This window comes from Littorina saxatilis, linkage group LG2, assembly GCF_037325665.1.
Source record: "Littorina saxatilis isolate snail1 linkage group LG2, US_GU_Lsax_2.0, whole genome shotgun sequence".
In the NCBI taxonomy this organism is placed as follows: domain Eukaryota; kingdom Metazoa; phylum Mollusca; class Gastropoda; order Littorinimorpha; family Littorinidae; genus Littorina; species Littorina saxatilis.
Window position 1 is genome coordinate 52,737,186 of NC_090246.1, and position 6,034 is coordinate 52,743,219.

General features: G+C 38.6%; 2 long non-coding RNA genes across 2 annotated transcripts in view; one reads left to right on the top strand and one right to left on the bottom strand.

The window, feature by feature from the left end:
- Positions 1-1,919: 1,919 nt before the first annotated feature.
- Positions 1,920-4,255, bottom strand: LOC138959211 (uncharacterized). Its single transcript, XR_011453658.1, has 3 exons — positions 4,116-4,255; positions 3,445-3,537; positions 1,920-2,754 (listed from the first exon to the last, which is right to left on the bottom strand). It is a non-coding gene; the product is annotated as an uncharacterized lncRNA (long non-coding RNA).
- Positions 4,256-4,313: 58 nt separating this feature from the next.
- The window catches only part of LOC138959212 (uncharacterized), a 6,867-nt gene continuing 5,146 nt past the window's right edge, over positions 4,314-6,034 (top strand). The window contains exons 1-2 of the long non-coding RNA XR_011453659.1: positions 4,314-4,552; positions 5,869-6,032. This is a non-coding gene — a long non-coding RNA (uncharacterized lncRNA). The remainder of the gene's footprint in view (positions 4,553-5,868; positions 6,033-6,034) is intronic.

The window sequence follows — 6,034 nt, forward strand, 5'->3', positions numbered from 1 at the left end:
CCGACCATGTTCGCATTGTTTTTAGAAGCGCAGCACGACCATAAATTAAAGTACGGTTGTTTAATATTCTTATATATCTAGTATCTTCAGGACATCATCTGCCTTTACACCGAGTTTTAAGTCACAGAAATAAAAAAATAAGGGAGTTATGATGCATTTTGGAAGATCTAGCGAGGATGATGATAATGATGATGAAAATAATGATAATGATGATTATGATAATCAGTGATGGTGATGATGATGATACTCGAATGAATGGAGCAAAAGAGAGCGATAACTAGAAAAATGAACATCAACATGTACGACAACAACAACAACATCAACAACAACAACAACAACAGTCACAACACTGAGTCTGCCCCTGATAGCATGCTAACGTTAATTTAACGTTAATTTAACGTTTGCATGGTTAGATTTTGGTTTACGGTTAGCATTAAACGTTAAATTAACGTTAAATTAACGTTAGCAGAAAAACGGTTCTAAAGCAAACGTTAAATTAACGTTAAATTAACGTTAGCAAGCAAACCGTTTTCATGGCAAACCTTTTTTAAACGTTAATTTAACGTTTGCCTGAAAACCAATATAAAACGGTTTGCATTGAAACGTTAAAATAACGTTAAATAAACGTTTACACATAACCGTTCAATATCAAACCATTTTTAAACGTTAATTTAACGTTTGCCTGAAAACCAATATAAAACGGTTTGCATTGAAACGTTAAAATAACGTTAAATAAACGTTTACACATAACCGTTCAATATCAAACCATTTTTAAACGTTAATTTAACGTTTGCCTGAAAACCAATATAAAACGGTTTGCATTGAAACGTTAAAATAACGTTAAATTAACGTTGGCACATAACCGTTCAAAATCAAACCAATTTCAAACGTTAATTTAACGTTTGCCCGAAAACACAAAAAAAACGGTTTGCACTGAAACGTTAAAAAAACGTTAAATAAACGTTGACACATAACCGTTCAAAATCAAAGCAAAAGCAAAAAAAACAACAAAAAAAAAAAATGTTGTTATTGTTGTGGTGGTAACATTGACAATAACAAGCAACACAAAAAAAATTTGAAAAAAAAAAAATTTGAAAAAAAAAAAAAAAAAAAAAAAATTTGACATATTATATCAAAAACAAACGTTTCAAAAAAATGTATTTGTAAAAAAAAATAATAAAAAAAACTACCATAATGTAACGTTAAATTAACGTTAGTTTTATGTTTTATGGCTAACGTTTATTTCATGTTTTATGGCTAACCTTAAATTAACGTTAGATTTAGGTTATTTTGCTCATCAAGATAAACGTTAAATTAACGTTAACATTTAACGTTAATTCAACCAAAATAAAACCATAATATAACGTTAAATTAACGTTAATTTAACGTTTACCGCTAATATCAATTTGACCAAAATAAAAGTATAATACAATGGCTGTTTGAACGTATTTTTCACGTTGAGTGCAAACATTAAAAAGAACCCCCCAAAAAACATAATCAAACAAATCATAAGGAAAATAATTTTATTTAATTTTTTATTTTGCTTTTTAAATTTTTTTTCTTATTTGAAGATGCATTTCCCATAGTCTTTTCTGTCTGCTGTTGTTGTAGTGTTATATATGTAGCTAAAACCATGTTAAAAAAAGACAAGCAAACACCAACATGTAAAGTCAAATCAAATTTTGAAAAAGGTTTTTGGTGAGAACGGTTAACTTTGCAGCTAACGCTATATGATCTTGTTGTATTACTTAATCCGGAGAGCATGCAGGCTGTTGATTTTTTTTTATTTTTTATCTCTGTCTCATTGCAAGAATGGTACTGGCCAGGTCTCATATTTTGAGCCAAACAGTGTACGTACATGCTAACATAAAACAAAACAAAATACAAATAAATAAACCCAGTAGAAACATGTTTTGATAATATGTTCTAAACATTTATTCATCATTCCCTGATATTTCCACAATGTAAAAAAAAAACCCAATGATACAAATTTCAAAAGTTGAATCAGTTTTAAAGTTTCTAGAAGTGAGTTTGGATATACCACACTTTTAGGTTCTGTACCTAGAAATTTACCAATTCTATTCCATCTTTTGGGTTTAAAAAAGTCTTTGCAGATATATATTATACATCCGACTTGATGCCAGAAGAGACAAGGAAATATGAGGTTATTTGCAACACCACCAGCAGAGGAAGAAGTCGCTCACTTTGCAGCAGCAGATAAAAAGAATTGTTGAATTTGAAGCAGGAGCAGACACAGAAGTTGTTGAATGTGTAGTATCTGCAGCAGACAAAGAAGTTGTTGAATTTACAGCAGACGATATATTTGTTAAATTTGCAGCAGCACACAAAGAAGTCATTCACTTTGCAGCAGCTCCAGACAACAAGAATTGTTGAGTTTTAAGCAGGAGCAGATACAGAAGTTGTTAAGTTTGCAGCAGGAGCAGCGGCAGACAAAAAAAGTTGTTGAATTTGCAGCAGACGATATACTTGTTAAATCTGCAGCAGCAAACAAAGAAGTCATTCACTTTGCAGCAGCTCCAGACAACAAGAATTGTTGAATTTTAAACAGAAGCAGACACAGAAGTTGTTAAGTTTGCAGCACCAACAGACAAAGAAGTTGTTGAATTTGCAGCAGACAATATATTTGTAAAATCTGCAGCAGTAGCCATGGAAAAAGTTGTTGATACAACCAGTGCAGACGATGACATGTCTGCAATAGGCGACTTTGAAGATCTGCTCCACATGCTATGACACCTGCAAAGACAAAGAATGCAACAATATTAAAACAAAGAATTCAGTGTTATTTCAGAACTTCAGTGTAAACACTATAATTACAGTATGTCTTCTTTGTTGGTGTTCTTTGCTGAACATAGAACTGAAGGTAAATAAGGTTTAAATTGTCTTTGCATTATGCCAATATTGTTGAATTTACTTCTGTGAATTTGCTAACTTTGATAGCATCATTCTGTGTTTGAATGAAATGCTCTATGTCAATGCTGCCTGGCACGGATAACATTAACAGCCCTACCAACCCGTCCACCCACACCCCCACCCCACCCCCACACACACACTCACACAGAACACCTTCCAACAAAATTTTCCCCAGACTAAGACAATAGAATGTCAGTTGGACCTTGACTAAAAATATGCATAGGTAAAGATGTCCCAGCTACAACAAATTGTTCTGTCAGAAGACCTCCTACATCCCGAAATGATGTGATGGCCAACCAGCCAAGGATTAGAACAATGCGTCATATAATATCAGCATGTATCAATGACCCTAGGCTGAGGCCTGACAATAATACTGCCTTCTCTCAAATTATATGATTTTTTGTTATAAATATAATAATATGACTGCTGGAACATTCATCTTAGCGTTAAACAAGGATTTTACCTGCAAACACACACACACACACACATACACACACAGTGACACACACTTACTTGGCCTCAACAGCCAGAATGTCGGGGTTGTACCTTGTAGTTTACATCCCTGTGAATGCTTTCTGTTCCATCCTCATGGTAATTCCTCCCACCCTGCAATGAAAATTGAAAGCATTGATGTGTGAATTGCATTAATTACAATAGCCTAAACACACTCAAATCTTTACTTGTTAATGAAGACAGAGAGATAGAGAGTGGGAATAAGGGGGGGGGGGGGGGGGGGAGAGCAGTTGTCAATCAAACCTTGTTTTAAAAATTTAAGTGTCTTTGAATAGATCATTTTCGAAAATAACTCCCCATGCCTCTCCTGAGATCTCTTCTTTACTGTACAGTTATGCATTTGACCTGAAGCTGTAAGATTGAACAGTAAGTGCCCTGCGTGCACATGTGTGGAAAGTATCAGATTGAGAGAGAAAGTCTCAGATTGAGAGAGAGAGAGAGAGAGAGAGAGAGAGAGAGAGAGAGAGAGAGTAACAGACAGACAAAGACAGAGAGAGAGACTGAAACTGAGAAAGAGACAGAAGGCAGGAAAGAAAGAGAGAGAAATCCACCTTTCCAATCGTTATGCATGATATTGCTTTGATATTTGTGACTCGTATGAAAAATAAGTCAACAATCACAATGCCAACGGATCGTGAACTATGATTTACAACAGTACAGTTCAACATTACCTGAATTTCTTCCTGCTGAAAGTTCCATTTGCCATTCGCCTCAGCGTCACAAGATCTGTATTAGTCCTGATATATGCTGAAGTGTAGCATGTTATCTTATACATGTATCAGCAGTCACACTGGCTTTGAAGTTGCTGGCGTTTTAAAAACTGTTACAGAAACTTTTTTTAATTTCGATTCCACTGTGAAAGGTTGAGACTGAGAGTACTGTCCCTTGGCGATCAAGGGAGGTCACTCAGAATTTTCGTTCCTAGTTATCGAACTTGGACGTAACGGCAAGTTGTCAACAAATGCGTTGGGAAGATGGAAAAACTGGCAGTTGCAAGAGCACTATGTGATACACCAACAGAAACGAACCAGACTGGACAGTCCAATACTAAGACCGAAGGCGCAAGACATAATTACTGGACTGGTTTCAAGAGTTTTACAAACTTTGAGTGAGTATCTTGCCTTAGTGAACTTGGAAGATATAGATTTGCTAATTGACTTATTGAGACTTCAAGATGTATATTTTTTTCTCTCTTGGAATACATGAGACTAAAAAGTGTGTTTGTTTCTTATGTGTGTGTGTGTGTGTGTGTGTGTGTGTGTGTGTGTGTGTGTGTGTGTGTGTGTGTGTGTCTTGTCTTTCCATTACTGCCCACAATCAACAGTAGTGATTATTTCGGCACTTGATGGGATGTTGCGCAAGTCCAATAAAGTAGCGTTTCCAGCATCCAAAGTCCATTAAAATTCACAGGTTGGGGAGTATGGGGGGGAGGGGACATGAGTCACAGTGGCTGCTGGTTTAGTGCGAGGCGCGCGACACAAAGGTGTCGACAGTGCGGGCCTCGACGACAGCTGCTGGTAGAGAGTTCCAGTCCTTCACTGTGCTGGGTAGAAAAGCGGCACTCCGATACTGAGTGCGGCAGGTGATGAGGCCGAACTGCTGGCAATGGCCTCTTCGCTGGCGTGGTGGTAAGGGGGCCAGCTTCGACTTGATGCCCGGACAGTGGACGATGCTGTTCGTGATCTTGTAGAGCATCGATAGGCGGGCAAGCTTCCTGCGCTCCTCCAGAGACTGCCACCCAAGGGAGTCCAGCATCCGGCTGACACTTGACGTGTTGTGGTAGCGGTTGCAGACGAATCGGGCAGCTCGTCTCTGGACGGCCTCCAGCTTGTCGATGTTCTTCTGGGTGTGCGGGTCCCATACTGACGAGGCGTACTCCAGGATAGGCCTGACAAAGGCCTTGTACGCCTGCTCTTTCACGGATCTTGATGAGATCTTCAGATTGCGCCGCAGGAACCCCAGGGTCTTGTTTGCCTTGCTGACGATGTTGTTGATGTGGTCGTCCCAGCACAGGTCACTCTGAATGGTCACACCTAGGTACTTGACCGCCTTCACTGTCTCCAGCGTATGCCCGTGGAGCTGGTAAGAGGGCTGTAGTGGGCGTCTGCTCCTCGTAACAGGCAGGGTGTTGCACTTTGCAGGGTGGAACTGCATGTCCCAGTTCTTCTCCCACTCGGCTAGGCGATGGAGGTCTTGTTGTAGCTGGGCCTGGTTATTTACGCTAGTCACCACCCTGTACACTGCAGTGTCATCCGCAAACAGGCGCGCTAGTGAGTGTGTGTCACTGTGTGTGTGTCACCGTGTGTGTGTGTGTAGGTGTTTGCTGTTTTTCTTTATTGTTGTTGTTGCCTGAAATGGTGATTTTATAACTGAGAATCCTTTTATGATTCTGTTGTGCATAATAAATAGCTTTTATTCTTTCAGATTTATACCACAAAAAAAACCTGTCTGCATTTGGTGGGGAGGTGCCTTAACTGGTCAAAAGAAAAGTGAGCCGATTGATGGCATGGCCGTTCATCGCATTTGGATGGTAAAAAGCAAAACCAGTTTCCATTCTTCAACAAGCTGAAGGTTTGCATTGGAAAACAGT